Source organism: Lactuca serriola, chromosome 1, assembly GCF_051521515.1.
Source record: "Lactuca serriola cultivar US96UC23 chromosome 1, Lser_US96UC23_V15, whole genome shotgun sequence".
NCBI lineage: Eukaryota > Viridiplantae > Streptophyta > Magnoliopsida > Asterales > Asteraceae > Lactuca > Lactuca serriola.
Genome location: NC_136408.1, coordinates 171,862,229 through 171,874,255, shown reverse-complemented (window position 1 = coordinate 171,874,255; position 12,027 = coordinate 171,862,229). Strand labels below are relative to the sequence as shown.

Below are 12,027 nucleotides of genomic sequence, written 5' to 3'. Positions count from 1 at the left end.
AGATATACAATGGACGGATTCTAGAAGCTAGGATAGCTTCAAAATCGTCCAAGGGGATATCTATGGAAAGGATTTGGATATCCTTAAGAGAAGATTATCCAATTAGGGTTTAGGTTGTAACCCTTAAGGAGTCTACATGTATAAATAGACCCTATGGCTAAGGGAAATCAACACTTCATCAAAAGCATAGAAACCCTGGCCGATTTCCTCCCCTCTCCTCACTCCCAAATCATCCTCCTTGCTATTTGGTGTTTGTAAGCCATTAGAGGAGTGACAATTGTGACTCTAGAAGCTCCAAGACAATAAGAACAACAAGGAATTCAAAGGTATGATTCTAGATCTGTTTCAATGTTGTTATTACACCTAAATAGTCATTAGAAGTCTTGGATTCAAAGCATGTTTAATTAGAAAGCCTAGATCCAAGCATTAGGTTTTTGCATGTGCACATAGGAAAGTTCTTATGGCTAAAACCCATCAGATTGTTCTGAGAGACTTTAGGATACCGAGAGTTGTTGTTATGAGGACCGAAGTTACGGTTGAATGGTGGTTTGTTGAATTGTTGATTCTTGCGGAAAGAGGAAGGTGGTATGCTGTTGAACTGTTGGCTAACTAGAGCAATAGCCTTCTGAAAATCTTCTTCATCATCATACTCAAAATCTGCTTCGTATGACTGTGGTGGGGTGTCATACGAGGAATAGTAGGATGACTGCGGTGGAGCTTGTGCTATGAGAGCAAACGGTCCTCCGAAGTCAGCACAGTCTTTGAGTACAGTGGATTCTTGTGCTTGAAGTTCTCCATAGAGTTTGTAGAGTGATAAAGAGTGAATCTATCTGTCACCTTGGACTATCATTTTGGCTGTAGTCCAATGTCTTCCTAGACCATTAAGGAACTGGAGATTGGTTTCATGGTTGCTGCGGATGGTACCAGCATTTGATAACTTTGTGACTATCAGGTTGAATCTTTTGAAGGAGTCTTCCAAACTTTCACCAGCATGAGCTTTGAAGTTGTTGAAATCATTGAGTGTAGTTGTGAGCTTCTTTTCTTGTGCTTGTTCTGAGCCTTCGTATAGGTTTTTTAGTACATCCCAGATCTCTTTTGCTGACTTGTAGTTTATGATAATATCAAAGTTGTCAGGAGCAACACCACACAAAATTTCATAAAAAGCAACAGCATCATTTTCCATTTTATCGAGATCATCTTTGGTAGGACGGCTCATATTAGGTTGACCTCCTCCTAGTCTGGTTGCAGCGCCGTCAGTTTGGAATGGTGTGAGGACTGGAACATGTGGTCCTTCTTCTATAGATCTCCATACATCTCTATCCAATCTCCTTAAGTACCTCTCCATTCTTTGTGACCAGTGATGATATTCATTTGCTACTAGTATTGGGGCTCGGTTAGAACCACTAATACTATTGGAGACATTCAGAGATAATGATTCTGCCATTTTTTTTTGAGAAATGAGCTTTAGTGGTATACAAGGCTTAATGAGAAAATCAGAGTTCCGATATCCAAAAAGCAACCAATTTGGCTCTGATACCAATTGTTGAGAGAAAAAATTGGAGACACACTTGAACAAACGTTAGAACAAGTAAGTTGCGGAATAGTTAATCTCTAAGGATCTAAATGCTCAACAATAATAAAGTTAGATAGTTACATAGTTAGTTGCGGAAAGTAAATAAAGATAAATGACAAAAGTTATATCAAGAATACACTTAAACTGATTCATAACGAGGAATGCAGTCACTCCAAGTTAGCAAGTGAGATCAAGTTTAGTGATTAAGTTTAGAAGACTTGCTCCGAAGAGAGGTTATGTTCCAGTAGCAGTTTGAGTGTGAAGAGTAATAAGATAGATAACTGATGAAGATAAGAAAGATGATTGAATGAGAAATCTTGTGTATTGAGAAGTTAAGAGTTTTCACACTCACATATATCACCGGTGCTTAATACATAAGAAAGAGTTTCTATTTATAGAGTTTAGAAAAGAACTACTCTATGAGCAGCCGTGCAAGGCATGCTGGACAATAGATTGAATTACATGGTAAAAGAAATAACTAAGACTCCGAATAGGAAAGACTTGAATACTCCGGATGCTGATATGGTTGCTGATGGGGAAAGGTTGTGGTTACAGTTGTAGAGATTGACTCCAGGTGTTGTATTGGCTGTAGGTACTGAACCGTTGTGGTAGTTAAGTTCATGAGGATCACTTTTATGTTTCAATAGGTGCTGACAAATTCTCAGCGGTTTTGATTTTTGACAGGGTCCTCAAGAATTCCCACATTACTAGTAATGTGTCTTAGGAATTCGACTCTTCAAATCTAAAACTCGCATTTAGAGAACTTTGCTTAAAGCTTCTCTGATCGTAATGTTTCCAGGGTTTGTTGTAGATGCTCTTTATGATTTCATTCTTACTACAAGAGTAGATAAGTAATTCATTTATAAGGACAATGAAGAACTGATCCAAGTAAGAAAGGTGTACCCTATTCATTTAGTTCATGAATACTACGGGCGTATTGGTCCTATCCGAGGGGTATCACTACGGGCTCGTTGTGTCCGTATCGAGTTTGGAGGATTGTCCATAGAACATCCTTCACTAACACTCGCAACTGGTGATATTTAGATCTTGGGTCCATTTCTGAAAGGTACATCGTTCCTTGCGGTTGGTCAACTGATTCATCTATGCGAGGCAGAGAGTAATGATTTCTAATGGAAGTCCAGTTGAGGTTTGCGCTATGAGGACTTCCCAGGGTATTACCCATACTAGTACTTCTCTCGCCTAAGCACTTTTAACTGCGGAGTTCTGATGGGATCCGGTGCATTAGTGTTGGTATGATCGCACCCACTGAAGTCTTTCTTCTTGAAGAATAAGACCAAAGCTCCCTAAGGTGAGAAGCTTGGTCTTTTTATTCTGAAAGGATAAGAAACATGAGGTACTCTATGCATGGGTACTTCGGTGTTCTGGAATGACGGCTTCACTAGAAAGCCATTTTTTGGAGAAGGAGATGTACGCACGAAACTGGTATTGTGTGGATCGAATTGACTCAAGATGTATGAAAATGTCGGACTTACTTAGAAGTAAAGGACATTATATTTGAACATAAAAGCGTTACAGATAGAACACAATGGTGCAACTTTTAACAGGGTTATAGTACTTTAGAGGAACTATAGGAATACTGCTGCGAACAAAGTATGCTACAAAAGACAAGTATACGCAGCACGAGGGTCCCTTAACCAACGAGATCTCGCAAAAGATAAGACTTGAGTTGCACTAGTTTTAAACATGTTTTGAAAAAAACATACAAAATACGGACGATTGGAAGTGAACCTATACTATAGTAGGGTCCTTCGTTGCCTCTTTCCATTCTGAGGTCAAACTCCTCCTGTCCCATCGTCGTTCTGCTCTGTTGGGCAGTCCCTCTTGAAGTGTCCCATTACGCCACATAGATGGCATATCCGAGAGATTTCAACATTGGTGGTTGAAGTAATGTGTTGGATCTGAATCTTGCAGCAGCGGGTAGTATGCCCGTCCTTGTTGTAGTTAAAGTCATGCGGTAGACGACATCTTCCTAGATGATGGAAGCTACACATATTGCACTTCGGTAAGTTTCCAGCATACTGTCTGGCTGGGTTAGGGGCAATTGGGATACCCGAAGGGATAGTAGTAGGATGTACAGATGTCGTGGCTGTGAAGGTCGTTACTGGTGGTTGTTTCTTGTTCGCCCCTCGACGCGATTTGTCCTTTGATTTAGCCCAAAACTTCTATTTGTTACTCTTGGTCTTGGAACTCGGGGTGTCGTGGTAGTTTGTTGCTCGTTGAGGTACTTGATTGATACCTGGATTGGAATTGTTGTTAATAATCCCGCTAACATTCACGTTGTTAGAATTAAGGTGGGTCAGAATAGATAACACGGCAGCCGAGACTACAACTTGAAAGGTAGCTGCATCAATCTGAAGAGTTGGTGTTTGATTGATGGGTTGATCGTTTTTCTTTGGCGACATGATTCTGCTTCACGGAAAGAAAATGAATTTGTGAGCGAGCATGGTTGAACCTAGATGTAGTTCGACCGTTTATGTAAAGAATAGAAGTATGTTCTCGTGGGTTCGACGTACATCCCTATGATGTAGTCCTAGCAAAGAGTGGAAGTACATTCGTACAATGGTCTCAAGACATTTGTCGTTCAAGCCGAGGTATCATTAGTTGGTGAATAACATGATCCGACCACTAAAAGAGACTTGGAAATGTCTCTAGAGTTAAATTAGTATAGTCCAATGACTTGACTAAAGCATGTTTCAGATAGACTCCAATGAAAGTATGATGAGTGTATTTGAACAAAGAGTGACACGGAAGTTAGCCGGCTGTCAATATCATCGATGTTTAAGATGTAATAAGTTCAGGAAAAATTGACCTTGTAGAAGGTCTTACATCATATCCCAAGTAGCAAGGTTTTGGCCGCATAAAGGCCTAGCTAAAAGTACCTACAGTACAAGGCAGTTTCATAGAAAATGTCACATAGGACATAGACAGAAATGCGGTTCTTTACAACAAGAAGGAAAGTAAAGTATCTCCTACTGGTGACGATCATCCCTCTGGTAAACTCTTAGCTCAGCCAGTTGACGTTCCATATCAAGCAGATGTCTTTCGTACACCCTCTGGCGTACTCGGAGTTCTATGATTTCGGCTCGTGATTCAACCAGTGCTTGAAGCAGGGTTTCATGATCTCATTCAGATCTTTCACGAGCATCTTCCAGACGAATGGTGCAAAGGGTATGCATTCTCGCATTGGCGACAACTTTTGTGATTTGATGTAGGGCTATCCTGCCTTGAATCTCATTTTGGGCCACTCTGTGGACCAGGATTGGCAAGATTCTGTCTGTTGAGCCCCCATTGCTCAGGTCATAAAAGCTTCGGTCTCCATTAAAAGGCATATTATTATTTTTAATAGACTGAGACCAGAAAATCAGTTAAAAATTCATAACTTCTTCATCCGACGTCCGTTTTCGTCTAGCTTTTTACCATTGTACTACCATTGACGAGACATTCGATTATCATTTAGGTTGTGTTGGCTAAAAATCACTCGATTTTTATTTCGAGTTTTTAATTGTCTACTGCTATTCCGAAACTTAGAAAAATCATAACTTCCTCATACCAAATCAGATTTGGACGTTCTTTTTATGAAAATTCTCGGTTTAACAAATACTACGACTTTCATTTAGATCACCAAGGCTAAAAAAGTTTGTCAAAAACTCACTTTTTACATCATTCAACGTCGTGCCGGTTTTGTCGCGGAACTTCGACAGGTCATAACATCTTCGTTATAACTCGGATTTCGGTATTCCTTATATCTTCGGAATCCGTATTTCAACCACTGCAACTTTCTTCATAGATATCAGTTTTATCTAAAATTTATTTTTGACGCTTATTTTTACCATTAATTCATTAAATTATAATAATTAAGCATAAAACACATAATAATCAAATAATACATCTTATTATTTCAAAACAAGTTACAAAGGTTGACCTAGACTATTAAATCATCATTAGTACCTAGCCTAGAAACACGGACGTTACAAGTACGTTGGGCATACTAGGTGCCATGTGTCAGCATTAGATCGCAAGCCTTGGGGAGGAAGGTGTGGTGCCAGATCGCGACACGTGTCGTCCTCTTGTTAATCCGAAAAATAATTATCTTCCAAAACCCATAAATTTTGCATATAAGCTCCGTTTTTATGTTATTTATATCCACACAACTTTCGTGTCGACTCCGTCGGCTAATTTTGACTTTATTTTTAAAGTTATATTTTAACAGTCCTAGAAAGTTAAAGTTCGTTAAAATTTCATAACTTTGTCATCCGGCGTCCATTTTCGACTGTCTTTATATCATTAAGCTCCTATTAACGAGATCTTCAATTTTTAATTAGACTGTCGGCTAATAATCGATCAATCTAAAATTAGATTTTCGAGCTATACACCACTATGCTGAATCTTAGAAAAATCATAATTTCCTCAAATGAAGTCAGATTTGGACGTTGTACATATACAAACTCTCGGTTTAACAACTTCTACGACTTTGTTAAGATTACTAAGGCTAAAAAGTAATTTATCAAAAATTTACTTTTTAGAATACATAGAGCTGTACCGGTTTAATTGCAAAACTTTGACGGGTTATAACTTCATAGTTATATGTCGAATTTCAGTGTTCTTTCTATGTACGTAATTCTTGTAAAATATACTATAAGTTTGGTTAAGATTATTTATACTAAATAATCTTCAATCAAAAAGTAATTTTTAACGTTTATTATCTTTAAATTGACTAGCTCGAATCTGCGGGTGTTACATCACTTTCACATATCTAAGTTTTATGCCTAAATAATCTATATTTTTACCAAATTTTGTTCAAACTAGTCAAATCACTTTGGATTTAAGTGATAAAAAGTTCTATCAACTAAATTACATTATTTTTGCAAATATTGAGTTTGATAATGTTAAAAATAAAAAAGTGGTATAATTTCTATAGAAACTTGGTCGGATATTGGAAATCAAAACTAAGTTTTAAAAGCTAGAAAACAAAATTAACAATAAAAAGTGAAGCACTGTTCGGATGAAGTGAATTAATATCAAATGTCAAATTTAATACTAAAACTTCGTCAAACAAAAAAAAAAAAACACAAACAAAAAATACATAGCGTTGATTTTAAATTGAATAAAATGCTTTTGAGGTTTCCTTGATTTTAACGAATAAGATCACCCTTTTTTCTACAATTGGATTTTCTTCTGCCAAATTGAATAATTAAAACTATGTAAAATAAGATAAACAAATTAACAATATCTAATATTGATTTAAACCATTTCTAGGTTTCAAAAATTATAACCAACAATAACCTCCTTTTTTTCTTTTTCGACTCCATACACGAACAAAAGTATCATTTTTGTGTATAAATTGATGAAGATCATACGAACAAATGATGATGGCATAGAGAAAGAAGATTAAGATAATATATATATATATATATATATATATATATATATATATATATATATATATATATATATATATATATATATATAATCTGTAATTTAATAACTTTATCCCTAAATAGTTGCAGTCTTATTAACTTTTAATTATAAATTTATTATAATTACCTTATAGATTGGTTCACATTTAGCAATACATTCACATAATATAGTGTTAATACATAACCTAATTCTTTGTCTCTTTTATATATATATATATATATATATATATATATATATATATATATATATATATATATATATATATATATATATAGACCTTAGGGATATAGTTCCATTTTGGTGTTAAAGAAAACGACGTGAAATAACATGTAAAGGCGAAGATTATTCTCCATCTTTGGTGACTCAATCTGAAGTGGGGATCCCTTGGAGATCCCAAATCTTGAATGATTCACCCACTTAAAATTATTATGATTTGTCTTTTTGTAGATCCATTAGAAACTTCTCTTTTACTGACCATTGACCATAAAGTAATCGCCATGGATTTGAATGTTTGTTGTGGCCTGTGGGTTTAAAATTGTTTATCATCATTCTTGGATGAATCATTTTATTCTTTTTAATTTCCTTCTTTGTTTACAAACATCCATAACCCTGGATAGCGTAACTTTTACAAATGAAATTTCTTTGTCATGTTTCTATTCTTTTTTTTTTTCCTATTAGATGATCTGTGTGAGTAAATGGTTGAAAATTATTTAAAATGTAATGATAAACTTTACAAAGCTGACTGACGGGTAATTAAAAAAAATAAAAAATATATTATAACTTTGTGGGGATATATTAATTTCCTTGGCTTTCTCTACTTGCACGGTTGTTTTTCTAAGATATTTTCGTATCTAGTAATTATGAATATAAAATTCGTTAAACTTTAATGGTAAAACCTCAAAATTATTAATTAATCATTTTAAATAAATAATTAATTAAAAGATATATTTTAGTTATATAAAATTATAATTGTTCATTAAAATAAATACACCACCTTATAATTTGTTAATTTTGTTTTAATTTTTATTTTAATGTCATTAATTTATGATAAATAAAGTTTGAAATTTAAAATTTGAAATGAAGAATCAATAAATTATCCAATATCATAATATTAATTAAGAGACCTACTAAGGTGACAAATGACAAAAAAAAATAACAATAAAATTAATAAAAAAAAACTACTTATTTATTAGAATGGGAAGATATTAACATTTGTTCGTCAAACACATATAACTAAAATAATCGTTCTTCTTCTTCTTGTAAATGATTGACTATGTATACTAACTTGAGAAAAAAAAAAAACTACAAAAATGGTCATACCATAATACATTCATCGTTTACTAGCCAGGGCATATTTATTAACTACTAAAAAAACTAATAACATAAGAATAACATTTTTTTAAAACTGTCAAAATTCATAAGAAAAAGAACCCAAACCCAACTAGGAGCTAGGGAAGGGAAAAGAACAAAACTACAATATCACAAACAAAGAAAAGAAGAAATACAACAATTACAAGCACCATTTTTATGTTGGATCTTAAATCAATTAAATTTGTAGTTTTGGTCGGAAAGTATTATTCTTTGTTGAAAATCTTGTTATTTTTAGCCTTCCATGTGCAGTGTGCAGCAGATACATACATACACAATAGTAATGACTATTTTATTTCGGGCAATGTCCCCAGCTTGCCGCAAAATTGATTATGTCACCCACACGAGAACCAGAGGCAAAGAAATGTTAGACCATTTAAAAATTGACCTAAAGACCAAGGGGTGAGTAAAACCGAAATCGAAAAACCAAAACCGAACCAAAACTGACAAAACTAAAACTAAAAAACCGAAACCGAACCCAAACCATTGATTTGGATTTTAATTTCTAAAAACCGAAAAATGGGTTATGGGTTCGGTTTTAGTACTTAAAACCGACCTATAGGAACCGTTGTTGAACCCGACTTAAAACACCCGACCTATATTATATTATTAAAATTTATATATATTTTAATAAAATAGAATATATATATATATATATATATATATATATATATATATATATATATATATATATATATATATATATATATATATCTTTACTATCTTATAAAAGAATATAATAATATTATTTTTTTAAGACGTTCAAATCATTAATGTAATAGTATAAGTAGTCATCAATAAAATAATATTAAATTTTAACTTGTATTTTGAATCCTTATATTTCTCAACAAATTCTATCTCGTTCACTGAATTTCGGATAATTCAAAATTTGAAACAATCACAAAATACATATTGATTCAAATATCTCTCCTGCAGATGACTCTTTCTTTACAGGTTTTTATTTTAATCCTTACTTGTAATTGATTTAATCATTTTTAACTTTTTGTATTTTTATCTTATAAATATATTGGATGAAAGCTTTATTATATCAGGTTTGTTCCTAAAAATGTTTTTACTATGTTTCTTTAATGTGTTGGCTTTGTAGGTTCAAAGAACTCAACCAAAAGGGTCAGTTAGAGTATTGTATTATCATCAGTTTGTATATTTTGGCATCTTACTTTTGCAATAAAGAATGGTTAAACACAAGATTTGACATGATTAAGGTAGTTTGTATATTTTTCATCTTGTTTAGTCAAAAAATGAAACCTTTTTCATCATTGATCCTTATAATATCAAGTTTCATCACATGGACTTCCTGATTACGATGATTATTATCCTTATTATAAGGTTCTATATAGATTTTGTTCAATTTTTTAAGGTTTCGAGAACCTAAATCAATATGAATCCTTGAATTACATACCATCGTTGAAAATTTTTTAATTTGTGACCAAACTTGGTTTAAAATCACAATGAACAAGTTGACACCTGAGTATTTTGGCATTCTCAAAGGCCTATTTATCGACTTTTGAATCACAACACCTGATATTCTAAATGTTTATTTTTATAAACTATTATTTATATATTTTAACATTTGACTTAGTAGGACATTAAATTAATAAAGGAATTAAGGAAAACGAAAAAAAAAAAAAAAAAAAAGAGGACGATAAACAATACAAGTGGTTTGGGTATGTATAAATGGAAGTAATAACCATTTATGGGGTGTTTGGCAAAAAAACTTATTGCTTATTAGTTTATTGGCTTATAAGTTAATAAGTGTAGAGTAATTTATGAAAAAATGACGTATTAGAGGTTCCCCACCGAAATAAGTTATTTTAATCCAAACACTTTTTTAACTTATAGTGATGTGGAACTTAATAAGTTGTTTTAAAAAAAGCTTAGCCAAACACCCCCTTAATATGGTATGGTAATGCTCTTGAAAAATAGATGTCATTTAATATTTATTTCTCGAAGTGAACGCAAAATGGTTTTATCTCTAAAGATATCAAATTATTCGCCACCCGCCGCTTTGCGCGGGTAGACGACTAGTGTATATATATATATATATATATATATATATATATATATATATATATATATATATATATATATATATATATATATATATATACCATTTCTTTGTTTTGGTCCCTTCGGAAAATAGAAAGCGGAAAAAAACCTAATCAAGGCATATCTCGTCTCGTTCTCTTCTTCACTCTTCACTCTTCAGCTTCAAGTCGCAAGCCCTAAACTCTTCAGCCTTCACTCACAATCTCGTTGTCTTCCTGCCTCGCAACTTCCGATTTCGCATTGCCGACTTGTCTTTAGTCGAGTCTAGCTCAATTTTTAGCCCTCAAAGGGAAAAGGCAAAGCCGCAATTTTCAATTTGGCAATAACCTGCTTGGTTGCAATTTCCAATTTTGCAATAATGAGTGCACTTTGGTGGCCAGTGGTGTAGCGATGGTTGGTGGTGAACGTTATTAGAAGACAAAAGCAGAACCCAAAAGGAACGGAGGATGAATGTTGCTGGGTCAAAAATATGGTTTATACTTTGTTTTTCTAAACATTTATTATTTTTAGTCTTGGGTTGAAAATATTATTTGGTGTAATTGTAGCTTGAACTGAAAACTTATGGGTTTTCGGTTTAGGCCTTGGGTTTTAGTCAATTAGTATTAATATAGATGTAAAGGTGAGGATGAGAGGTTGGCCATAGAATTAGATAAGAGAGGAGCATATTGTAGAGAGAGAAAGTCAGAGAAAAGAAGAGTGTGTGTGAGAATCTTGTGTTGGATCATAATTCTTATCATCAATACATTGAAGATTCATCTTCTTCTTCTTCTTCTCCTTCTTCCATATTTATTCTTGCATCATCCACTTGATTGAGATTCCGCACCATCAAGTGGATCTGATTGATTCATCATGTAAAATTTGGGACATACAGTTGGTATCAAAGTTTGGATTGTATCAATCTTTTGGCATGATCTGGAGCGTTTTTGCACTTTTTATTGAAGGATTTTGCGTTTTTGGATAATTTTTGAAGAAATATTAGGGGTTTGTTCTTTGTGTTTTTCATAAAAATGACTTTTTGATTGAGTTTCGGTGCTAAAAAGTCGAAAAATCGAGAGTTTCAGCCGCCATTTTCACACCGAAGAAGCTTTCACGGCCGGTTTCGAACATTCTCGGCTGCGCACCTTGCACGTGTTCAGTCAGCTACCTCATGTTTACGGTCGAGCTTGTCACACCCCAAAACCGAAATGGCGGAAACGTTCTGGGGTGGATGACGTCATGTCAAGTTTCACAACACATGCATTATAGTAATCAAAGTACAAGAAAACATTGCATTAATAGTAATAGTTTTACATGGTTACATTAATACATCAAAGTAATTCAAGTAATAGAATAAATACAGCGTGGTACTAAGCTATCTTCATCAACAGCTCCGAGATGTACCTGTATAATCTTTGACCTGAACATACAAGTTATTTAAAAAGTGAGTATCAGCATTTTTACAAATGCTGGTGAGTTCATAAGTATTTAGTGATATTTATTCAAATAACTTTATAAAGAAGTAGTTTAAGTGGTTACTGTGTATTAGAGTTCTTTCCAGAAAATCCTATATTTTCTTTAATAAAGCAGCCTTCTACCAAGAC

General features: G+C 33.6%; 1 pseudogene; it reads right to left on the bottom strand.

The window, feature by feature from the left end:
- Window positions 1-2,719: 2,719 nt before the first annotated feature.
- On the bottom strand, window positions 2,720-2,838 carry LOC145080453 (5S ribosomal RNA; annotated as a pseudogene).
- Window positions 2,839-12,027: the final 9,189 nt, after the last annotated feature.